The sequence below is a fragment of the Elephas maximus genome, chromosome 15 (assembly GCF_024166365.1).
Source record: "Elephas maximus indicus isolate mEleMax1 chromosome 15, mEleMax1 primary haplotype, whole genome shotgun sequence".
Lineage (NCBI taxonomy): Eukaryota > Metazoa > Chordata > Mammalia > Proboscidea > Elephantidae > Elephas > Elephas maximus.
In genome coordinates, this window is record NC_064833.1 from 57054276 (window position 1) to 57067024 (window position 12749).

Genomic DNA, 12749 nt, shown 5'->3' on the forward strand with positions numbered 1-12749 from the left:
CGTTTGTTGCAGCCACTATGGCAATCAATGTCATTGAGGGTCTTCCTATTTTTTGATGATCCTTTACTTTACCAAGCATGATGTCCTTCTCCAGGGACTGATCCTTCCTGATAACGTGTCCAAAGTAGTGAGATAAAATCTTGCCATCCTGGCTTCTAAGGAGCATTCTGGTTGTACTTCTTCCAAGACAGATCTGTTCATTCTTCTGTTAGTCCATGACATATTCAATATTCTTTGCCAACACCATAATTCAAAGCCATCAATTCTTCTTTGGTCTTCCTTATTCATTGTCCAGCTTTTGCAAGTATATGAGGCAATTGAAAATACCATACTTGGGTCAGGTGCACCTTAGTTCTCAAATCGACATCTTTCCTTTTTAACACTTTAAAGAGATCTTTTGCAGCAGATTTGCCCAAAGCAACATATCATTTAATTTGTCTGCTGCTTCCATGGATGCTGATGTGGATCCAAGTAAAATGAAATCCTTGACAACTTCATTATTTTCTCTGTTTATCATGATGTTGCTTATTGGTCCAGTTGTGAGAATTTTTGTTTTCTTTATGTTGAGGTATAATCCATACTGAAGGTTGTAGTCTTTGATCTTCATCAGCAAGTGCTTCAAGTCATCTTCACTTTCAGCAAGCAAGGTTGTGTCATCTGCATATTGCAGGTTGTTAATGAGTCTTCCTCCAATCCTGATGCTGCATTCTTCTTCATATCGTTCAGCTTCTCACATTATTTGCTCAGAATATAGACTGAATAAGAATGATGAAATGATACAATCCTGATGCACACCTTTTCTCATTTTAAACCACACAGTAACCCCTTCTGTTTGAAAAACTGCCTATGCACAGGTTTCACATGAGCACAATTAAGTGTTCTCACATTCCTATCCTTTGCAAGGTTATCCGTAAGTTGTTATGATCCACACAGTTGAATGCCTTTGCATAGTCAATAAAACACAGGTAAACATCTTTTTGGTATTCTCTGCTTTTAGTCAATTGATACTCCAGCAATTCCTAGAGTCTTATTTTTTTACCATCGCCTTCAGTGCATCTTTGACTTCTTTTTTCGGTACCATCAGTCACATGCTACCTCTTGAAATGGCTGAATGTTGACTAATTCTTTTTGGTACAGTGACTCTGTTCATTCCTTCCATCTTCTTTTGGTGCTTCCTGTGTAGTTCAATTTTTGCACATAGAATTCTTCATTAATTGCAACTTGTGGCTTGAAATTTTTCTTCAGTTCTTTCAGCTTGAGAAATGGCAAGTGTGTTCTTCCCTTTTAGTTTACTAACTCTTGGTCTTCGTACATTTCATTATAATACTTCATCTTCTTGAGCCTCTCTCTGAAATCTTCTGTTCATCTCTTTTACTTCATCAACTATACTACGGTCAAGAGCAAGTTTCAGAGTCTCTTCTGACATCCATTTTGGTGTTTTATTTTTTTCATGTCTTTTAAATGACCTTTTGCATTTTTCATGTATGATGTCCTTGATGTCATCCCAAAACTCTTCTGGTCTTTGCTCATTAATGTTCTATGTGTCAAATTTATTCTTGAGATGGTCTCTAAATTTATGTGGGATATAACTGAAGGTTGTACTTGGCTTTTGTGAACTTGTTTTTTCTTCAGCATCAATTTGAGTTGGCATATTAGCAGTTGGTGATCTATTCCGAGGTCACCACTGGCCTTATTCTGACTGATGATATTGAGCTTCTCCACCATCTCTTTCCGTATATATAGTCAATTTGATTCCTGTGTATTCTCCCTAAGAAGGTCCATGTGTATAGACATCATTTGTGTTGTTGAAAAAAGGCATTTCTGATGAATAAGTCGTTGGGCTTGCAAAATTCTATCATGCGATCCATGGCATCATTTCTGTCACCAAGGTCATCCGTTCCAGCTACTGATGCTCCTTCTTTGTCTCCAACTTTTGCATTCCAATCACCAGTAATTATCAATGCATCCTAATTGCATGTTTGAGCAATTTCAGACTGCAGAAGTTGGTAAAAATCTTCAATTTCCTCATGTTTGGCATTAGTGGTTGGTGTGTAAATTTGAATAATAGTTGTATTAACTGATTTTCCTTATAATTGTATGGATATTATCCTATCACTGACAACATTGTACTTCAGGATGGATCTTGAAATGTTCTTTTTGATAATGAATGTGACAGAGTTCCTTTTCAATTTATGATTCCAGGCATGGTAGATCATATGATATTCCAATTTTGAATTTACTCTATAGCAGCGGGTTTTCTACTTTGAGGAGGCAGCTCTTCCCCAGTCATGTTCTGAGTCCGTCCTACCTGAGGGCTCATCTTCCAGTACAACATCAGACAATTTTCCACAGCTACCCATAAGGTTTTCATGGGTAGCTGAAAAAAACAAAAAAAAAACAAAAAAAAACTTTTTAGTTTTTTTTACCCATAAGGTTTTCATGGGTTATTTTTATTTATTTTGAGTAGATCGCTGGTCCTTCTTCCTAGTCTGTCTTAGTCTGGAGACTTTGCTCAAACCTGTTCACCATAGATAACCTTTCTAGTATTTGAAACACCAGTGGCATAGCTTCTAGCATTCCAGCAACACTCAAGCCACCGCAGTACCACCAATGACACGCAAGTGTTGGAAATGCAAATTACCAACATTAATTTAACGTGATGATAGTTACATATCATGAAATGAAATCACAGCTTGCCAAAACGAACGTATTACTTACCTCTTTGGTGCAGGTTATTTAGACTTCTGCATTGTCATACACTCCAGAGCGATGATCCTAATAATTGCATTGCATGTCTTTTCTAGTTAAACTATGGTGAAATCTTCCTTTGGACACTGTGACTTGAAGTCTTGTAATTACTTCACTCGAATGCATCACTGGCCTAAAATTTCAGCATTTGTTCTTTTGTCATTAGTGCAGAAAATTAGAGCAGTAAGATTTGTGCCAACCTATTATAATTACAAACAGTTACAAACACGAGTACTGAAATTATGTGATATACTGAATTAAAAGGTGGTCATTCAGACGATTCAGAATATGAATGTATCATTTTATTCACATACCACAATAAATATGTTAAATATTCATAGAGAATTCATAAGCTCTAAGAACGTATTTGCTGATTCCAGGTTGTGATATAGTGATATAAATGAAGTCACAATAGTCCCATAAATCCCTGTCTGTATCCCTTTGTTCCTCTGCTTTCAGACTCTTATCCTTTTCCTTCCACCAGTAACTACAGATTTCTCTGAGTCCACCCTAGTCCTGTCCAATCTTGGGGAAAATCATTTTGATAAACACATGCACAACAAGGCATTGCTTACATAATGAGTAAGCACTCTCTGGATTGTTTAAAACTATCTAAAGACAGAAAGTGATGCTTAAACAAAATGAGTGAATTTCTTACACCTTGGTATGACAGTGATGATATATATATTTTCATAGAAGTATTTTCCTGGCACCAGCACAACGAAAATGCTGAAAAACTGTATTTTGGTTATGTAAGATGAAAATATATTTCTAGAAGAACTTTCTGCTTTTAATACACATTAAAACATAATTGTGACAAATGAAGTTTTCTACTTTTCTGTTGTAAAAACTTTACTAATTATCAGCTAAAACTCAAGACTATGTCCTAAATGCTAGATAAATGTATTAGTCAGCTTTATGGAAGCTATGCTGTTTATCAACTAACCCAAACTTATCAGTGGCTTTAATATTTATTTCTCACTCAAATTATATGCTGCTGTCCCTCTCTTTCAGACTGTGGTTGGTTTTCAGATGTGCTCCACATGTCTTCTCCTTTAGCATACCAGGCTGAAGGAGCAGCTCTACCTAGACACGCTGTTATCATAAAAAAGAACAGGAACATAAGAAGTAAAAAACCAGGTGCCTGTGTTTAAATTTCTGCCTGAAAGTGGCACACATCATGTCCACTCATGTTTATTGACCAAAACAAGTTTCCTGGCCAAGCCTGACAATGTTGTTGTTAGCTGCTGTTGAATCAGCCCCTGACTCATGGGCATCCCATGCACAACGGGATCATACCATTGTGATCCATAGGGTTTTCACTGGCTGATTTTCAGAAGTAGATCACCAGGCCTTTCTTCCTACTTTATTTAGTATGGAAGCTCTGCAGAAACTTGTTTAGCAACAGCAATATGCAAGCCTTCACTGACAGATGATGGTGGCTCCGCATGAGGAGCACTGGCCAAGAATCGAACCCGGGTCTCCTGCACAGAAGGCAAGAATTCTACCACTGAACCACCACTGCCCCCAAAGCCTGACAATAGGGTAGATAAATACTCTGCCAGGGTGTGTCAACAGAGCCAAAAAATTGAGAACAGTGTTGCAAAAAATATAACAGTAAATAATGTGTTAGAAATATGATTACATAATAAAGATACATTTCCTGTCTTTTACAAGTTCTGCCCTGGTATCTGGGAGTGCAGCCTTGAGGTGTCAGAAAACCGAGACACAGTGGGTTTGCTCAAGACCAAGCTGCCTTGCTAACAGCTTCCAACCCTTAAAGTTACTAGCTACTCAGTCTTGAGCAAACCCACTGTGTTTTAGTTTTCTCTGAAAAAAATAAATTAATAATTCCTGACTCACAGGTTTACTCTTGGTACTAAATATGATACTTAATATATAAATCTTGGGTATCTTTTTAAAAGTTTTAAACTACTTCATTTATTAGTATGCTCTCTATCTCTCCCTCATTCATCATCCCCACATATCATAACACTTCTTTTTCTTTTTTTTAATTCTGAGGAGTAGAGGCTATGTGTAATTTAAACAGTCATTCTTAATAATATTTTGCATAAATCACTCTTGTCCTTAATCAAATGAAATGACCTAAATTTTGTTTTTATCATTTGTCAAATTGTTTCTGCAAATGTCTGTGATATGAAAGCAATTAATCTGGGTAGGGAGTGCAGAAATCCCATAAAAACATGCTGTAGAGGCAAGCCCGAGTGAGCGGGTCACTCTAAGGCCTGATGTTCTTTCTAATGTTTATGACTTTATTACAAAAGCAAATTATCCAAAACAGTGAATGTTATATCCACTACGCTTGGTCTGTTCTTTCTAATGCAAGTCTCTACATGTTACTATTTTTGTTTCACTCTAAATTGTTATCCAGTAGCTTCATTGTTGTTGTGAGAGAAGTGTATACTTTTGAGATTTTGTGTTAATTTGCATATGTAAATGAAAAAAATTATATAATAGGTTTCAATGAAGGTCCTATACGAAGGAGTGGTCTACATGTTGAGTCAGGGGCTGTTTCCAGGAAATGTTGAGAATCCAAACTTTATAAACTAAATGTATTTTCAAAAAATTATAGGGCATATCATGCACACCCATGTTTATTGCAGCACTGTTTACAATCGCAAAAACATGGAAGCAACCAAGGTGCTCATCAACGGGTGAATGGATAAATTATGGTATATTCACACAATAGAACACTACACATCGATAAAGAACAGTGAGGAATCTGTGAAACATTTCATAACATGGCGGAACCTGGAAGGCATTATGCTGAGTGAAATTAGTCAGTTGCAAAAGGACAAATATTGTATAAGACCACTATTATAAGAACTTGAGAAACAGTTTAAACTGAGAAGAAAACATTCTTTTGTGATTACTTGAGGAGGGAGGGGGGGACAGTGGGAGAGGGGCATTCACTAATCAGATAGTAGATAAGAACTACTTTAGGTGAAGGGAAAGACAGCACGCAATACAGGGGAGGTCAGCACAATTGGACTAAACCAAAAGCAAAGAAGTTTCCTGAATAAACTGAACACTTCGAAGGCCAGTGTAGCAGGGGCAGGGGTCTGGGGACCATGGTTTCAGGGGACATCTAAGTCAACTGGCATAATAAAATATATCAACATTCTGCATCCCACTTTGATGAGTGGCGTCTTGGGTCTTAAACGCTAGCAAGCAGGCATCTAAGATGCATCAATTGGTCTCAACCCACCTGGAGGAAAGGAGAATGAAGAACACCAAGGACACAAGGTGATTATGAGCCCAAGAGACAGAAAGGGACACATGAACCAGCGATTACATCATCCTGAGACCAGAGGAACTAGATGGTGCCTGGCTACAACTGATGACTGCCCTGACAGGGAACACAACAGAGAACCCCTGAGGGGGCAGGAGAGCAGTGGGATGCAGACCCCAAATTCTCATAAAAAGATCAGACTTTGTGGTCTGACTGAGACTGGAAGGACCCTAGTGGTCATGGCCCCCAGATCTTCTGTTGGCCCAGGACAGGAACCATTCCCGAAGCCAGCTCTTCAGACATGGATTGGACTGGATGGTGGGTTGGAGGGGGATGCTGGTGAGGAGTGAGCTTCTTGGATCAGGTGGACACTTGGGACTATGTTGGCATCTCCTGCCTAGAGGGGAGATGAGAGGGTGGAGGAGGTTAGAAGCTGGCGAAAAGGACACGAAAAGAGAGTAATTGGGAGTGTGTAAAATGGGTTTTTGTGTGAGAGACTGACTTGATTTGTAAACTTTCACTTAAAGCACATTAAAAATTATTTAAAAAAAATTATAAGGCATATCCAAACAGAATTATTAAAATTTCCTATCCAAATTTTAATTTGTATTGTTGTTTTATTGTTGATGTTGTGAGATGCCACTTAGGTAGCTCCATCTCATGGCAACCCCATGCACAATGGAATAAAATGCTACCCAGTCTTGAGCTATCCCCATGATCAGTTGCAGATAAGACCATTGTTATCCACAGGTTTTCATTGGCTAGTTTTCAGAAGTAGATCACCAGATGTTTCTCCCTATTCTGTCCTAGTCTAGAAGCTCTCCTCAAACGTGTTCAATACTATATCAACACACAAGCCTCCACAGACAGATGGGTGGTCAATGCACATGAGTTGCACTGGCCTGGAATCAAACCTTTAACATCACATTCATTTATCTAAATGTTCATTGCTTAGGAAAATGGTTTCTAGAATGGAGTTGTACCAGTTAGTGTAAGAGAAGGGACAGACTTCATCTAATGAATCTGTGGAATGGAGTAACCTAACAGGGTTTATAGGGTCCCATCAACAGCCCAACGAAGGAACAAGTTTTCAGAGCCTACTATTTGCAGTCATCAGGAATACAATGGTGTTTAAGACAGACTGTCTCTGATATGGAAACCCTGGTGGCGTAGTGGTTAAGTGCTATGGGTGCTAACCAAAGGGTCGGCAGTTTGAATCCACCAGGCGCTCCTTGGAAAATTTGTGGGGCAGTTCTACTCTGTTCTCTAGGGTCGCTGTGAGTCGGAATCAACTTGATGGCACTGGGTTTGTTTTTGGTTTTGGTTTGTCTCTGATATTATGGAAATTACTCTCTTAAAGAAGAGAGAAGCTTTAAACAAGTAACTGCAGAGGAGTCAACACGTTATGCAGGGCTGGGATACAGAGACAACACGTAAAGGGACATAAAGTGGTATGGTCAAAATTATTCTTGAAAATTCCTTAAATTGTTTAAAAATATAGGGCTTACACTATGAAAGCAGATAGTTTAGTGCCATCTTTTTTATTTTGGAAGAAATAATTTATCAAAAATTCTAAATGGAGCCCAAAGAATATGTTAGGCATTTAACCTTTCACCTACTTGGGCTTAACAATAATTCTTTGATCTGCTTCTTCTGGTCTCATGGCAAAGAAGGCATTTGTTCATGGAGGCAATTAGCCATATATTACATTTCCTTCTCATATTCCTGACTTTTCTTCTTCTATTGCTCCAGGCAAATAGAGACCAGTTGTTTTGTCTTGGATGGCTGCTTGCAAGCTTTTAAGACTCCAGGAACTACACAACGAACTAGGAGGTAGAACTAAAGATCTCAACATGTTATTAGGTCAATTAACTGGGATGTCCCATAATTTTCTCCATGAACAAATGCTTCCTTTACCATGAGACCAGAAGAACTGGATGGTGCCTGGCTACCATTACTGAACATTTTGATCGAAGTTTTTGTAGAAGAATCCTGATCAAAAGGGGAAAAATACAGAACAGAGTTTCAAATTTTCATGAACTCCAGATTTTCTGGAGCCATGGAGGCTGGATGAACCCCTGAAACTATTGCCGTGAGATAATCTTTATACCTTAAACCAAAAATATCCCCTGAAGTCTTCTTAAAAACAAACAATAATTTAGCTTACGTAGCAAAAAACACTGGCCTTGAGCATTATGCTCTTTTAAGAACAATCTATATGGGACCAAATGGACAAAAGCATCCCAAAAGATTAGAAGGGAACCTTAGGCGACAGTGAGTTTATGTTAATGAGGGAGGAACAACTCAGAAAAGGAGGGTGAGAATGGTTACATAACCTGAAGAATGTAATCAATGTCACAGGGTAGTACATGTCGAAACTGTTGAATTAGTATATGTTATGCTGTATATTCTCACAATAAATAAAAATTTTTAAAAAAGAAAAGAAAAAAGAATTATTTGATCCTTCAAAAGGGGGCACTGTTGTATGTACCTGAAGACAACTTACATAGGAAAAAAAAAAAAAGTTAGTGAAAAAGGTGGAAATCATTGCAGTTTGGTTTTATAATAAGAAAACGCAAAGGGTTTTGATGAAAGAATTCCCTGAGGTTAAAGATCAAGACTCTTGAAAAATACTAGGTGCTGGAGAAAAGGACAACGTGGAGGAGTTGTATTATTCGGACTATGTGAATGTTTACGATATTTGCTGACTGTCACCAGTAGTGATCTGAATTTGGAATTTTTGATACTTGTTTTCCTTTGACCGTGTTCATTTTAAAATGTCCCCTGCCTAGACAAGGTCACCTGGCCCCTGGATTTGTAATATTTATCTTATAATAGAAACACTGCACAAGAGTTAACATGGTCACTTTAATATTTTTCCTCTTAAGTAGATACAATCTCACATTTGAGAGAACACATTCTGGTTGAAAAACAAAACACAATGAATAGCCATGAAATTACAACAAATTGTTACATTTCCAGTTTCTTAAATGTATGATAGTCTAATTAACTTAAAGTGAGAAATTCTGAGATGATTCAGCTAATGATAAAACATTGTTGCCTACAAACATGAATAAATGTCTTCCAGCCATGATTACCTAATTTTGCAAGGAATTTTGTTATTATAAAACTACTATTGCATCATGATAATCAAGTTTCTAAAAGAAACCTATTAAGCTTCAATTCAGTAAGAGAAATAAAGGAATATGAGAAAATAAAACGCTATTAAGGATGTGATTATGTCACATTAATTCTTTGTTTTAAAGGCTTTTTTTTTTTTAGAGTTTAATTTTGTATTCTAAAGTAGTTTAACATAGTTATGTATATGGAAAGACAATTCATCTCACAGCAAATATTTATACAATAGCTACCTTTTCTGCCCCACCACTTTATATCACTAGGCTAATAGTATATAAATATCTACCAACACAGAAGATGCATGTATGAAAAAGGAAATAGAGGTATAGGCCAAGTACATTAATTTTGTTAAAGGTCCACTGTCACCTATAGCTTGATTCTACCTGGGTCTATGACCTTCTTTTTATTAAATTCTCGTGCATTATTTTTTCCTAGGCACAAAGGCTGGGAAACTACTAATATCATAGTTGTTCTGAGTACCTGGCTTCCAAATAATTTATTAGATACTCTTTTAGGAATACTTTTAAATTTCAGTTTTGCTATTTTTACTTTGAAATGAATTGAGATATACATCTCACTCCCCAAAACAAATCTCACTTAAGCCTCATAGATGAGATTTGCAAGGAACAATTTTCTCAGCATCAGAACATGGCATTGACCTCTCCTCCACTCTCAGCAGCAACTGGAGTCTTTTCCTGGCAAATTATTTAAGATTTGTGTTTCCTTTGTGTGAATTGAAAATTGTTTAAAGAGTGCGTACTTTGACATTGAAAATTTTTTTCCAAGTAACAGCATACAACATACAATTATAAGATTTCCCTTTTTTCCTTGGCCTATATATATATATATATGTATATATATATATATATATATATATACTATATGCAGTGGCGGTTCAGTGACAGAATTCTCACCTTTCGTACAGGAGATACAGGTTCAACTCCCGGCCAATGCACCTCACGCACAGCTGCCACCCATATGTAAGCGGAGGCTTGAGTGTTGTCATGATGCTGAGTAGGTTTCAGCAGAGCTTCCGGACTAAGACGGACTAGGAAGAAAGGCCTCGTGATCTACTTCCCGCGAATCACAACGGTCTGATCTACAACTGATCATGGAGATGGTGCGGGACATGGCAGTGTTTGTTCCATTGTGCATGTGTTCGCCATGATACATACATGTGCACACATACACACACACACACACACACACACCCATCTAAAGCGTTTCCTCTTTCATGTTCTTTGAACTATCCTCATCCCTGGATCTTTAACCACTTAATTCACTGTCCACTTCTCTGCTATCACTCTTATTTTGAGGACCCTTAAATATAATAACTTGCTTATGATACTACTACTTATAATGACTTGATGGGAATATTTCAAATGTGAGGCTGGTGAATTTCACTGCTGTCAATATGATCACTCCACTACAAAGAACTTCAACAAGCAGTCAACAGTTGGAATGTGAAGAGCAAAGTGGGTCTAAGTAGGAAGGCAAACTCAAAACAGAGATCCCAAATCAGAGTTTTAAGTCAGATCAGTAGTCATGATTATGAGACTAAGTGTGGTCAAGTTAAGAAAGGAGTGACAGAGACTAGTGAGTATCAGAATTATTTGCTTTTTCTTACAAAAACATCTGTTCTCATCTGCAAAATTGGGCTGGTTTACTTTAAATTATAAGCACTAGGTGTGTATATGGCTGAGGCCATATTAAAAGACAGATGATCTGGTGAATCGACAACAATAACCCACTTTGACATAGCTACCATTGCTGCATCTCCTTTTTCCAAGCAAATACACATCTCACTATACTTTGCATAACAGGTAAAACAAAACCTGTGTTCTAAATTTAATTGGAAGTTCAACCATCTTATTTTTACCAGCATTCTTCTGACACCACATTGCTTCTAATACTGTTCAACTTTGGAGCAATTTTCAAACTTTTCTTTTTCCTTTTCATAGTCTACATTCAATAACCAAGTCATAAAACTTCTTCTCCTAAAAGTTTCTGACACTTACTCCTTTTACCTTATTCATCACTCTACTTTTGAACTTATCAAAATGCACTGAAATTATATATATTCCTGTCATTCTGTAGCCTCCAGAAAAACGTGAGCATCTGTAGAACCAGCATAATGTTTTATTCCCTTTGTGGTAGGGGTTCAAAGCAGAGTTGAGGATAAACGAATGATTAAACGACTTCTCTTCATTTACACAGTCCCTATCTCAGTCCAAACCACAGCAGAAATGACATGGCTTTATATCAACAATATTTATTCAGCACCATGCACTAGCCTAGCGGATGGGGATGCCACCATGAACGAACTAGATGTGGCCCCCACTGTGTTCCCAGTATCTTTGTAGCAACATCTTTCTTTGCTCTCCAAAGTAATCGCTCCTGCCATTAAGCATACCTGCGTATTATCCACTTCTGACTTTTATTTTCTCACACCTCTTTCTTGCTCAAGCTTTTCCTCTTAACTAAAATGTGCTTACCTATCATCAATACTGAATTATTAATTACCTAACATTGCAACTCAAAACTCACTTTTTGAAAAAAAAAATAGCTTTCTTTAATCAGTATCATCTCAGCTCTTCTCTTGTTTATGCTATGGTCATTCAAAACACATTCACAGACACAGACACACACACACACAATTTATTTATCCCAGGGCCATGTTAGATTTGGATTTAAGTGACTCTGAGGTAGAAATTGCTTCCTATATTATTCCCGTCTTCAAATCAGTAACATCTATGATAATCCATAGATTAGTTACTAAAAAAATTGTTCGTTAACTAGAATAATGAAAAGTTACACCCTTAGAAAAATGTTCAATGTATCTTCTGTATTTATTTTCAAAGGCTGATTTTATGTAACATTTTTAGTCTTCTCTAGACTTTATCTGATAGAAACCTAAATTTCAAAAAGAAAGCAAATAAAATAGGTAATTACAATTAATAAAAATAAAATCATTCAGTGGAAGACCTGGAGAAATTACCATGTTACACAATCTTCTTGATTTGTGTCACGAATGTTAGTATGGTTGAAAAATCTTGTCTATGCTTCATTTCCTTTGTTTTTCTACTAAGCATTAGTTTATATTTATAACATGTTGTTGTTGTCAGGTGCTGCCGAGTCGGTTTTGACTCATAGAGACCCTATGTACAACAGAACAAAACATTCCCCAGTCCTGTGCCATCCTCACAATCATTGCTGTGTTTGAGCCCATTGTTGGAACCACTGTGTCAATCCATCTGATTGAGGATCTTCCTCTTTTTAACTGTCCTTCTACTTTACCAAGCATGATGTCCCTCTCCAGGGAATGGTCCCTCTTATAACATGTCCAAAGTACATGCGAAGAAGTCTTGTCATCCTTGCTTTTAAGGTGCATTCTAGTTGTACTTCTTCCAAGACAGATTTGTTCATTCTTCTGGCAGTCAATGGTATATTCAATATATTCATACTTATAACATAGGCAATAGTTATTGACCTAGCATTCCATTTCAGTCAAATAATTATTTTCTTACCTTGAAATAATCTGTTTTTACGGCTCTTTTATCATATTTTGTAGCTAATAAACTAAGAAAGAATAAAATGTCACTAAGAAATT

The 12749-nt window shown here is 37.0% G+C and overlaps 1 protein-coding gene and 1 non-coding gene across 2 annotated transcripts in view; both read right to left on the reverse strand.

Annotated features, from left to right (window-relative positions):
• RALYL (RALY RNA binding protein like) overlaps window positions 1–12749 on the reverse strand; it is a 441360-nt gene that overhangs the window by 394514 nt on the left and 34097 nt on the right. The window lies entirely within an intron of this gene.
• TRNAR-UCU (transfer RNA arginine (anticodon UCU)) lies at window positions 4203–4273 on the reverse strand. The gene has a single exon. It is a non-coding gene; the product is annotated as a tRNA-Arg (tRNA).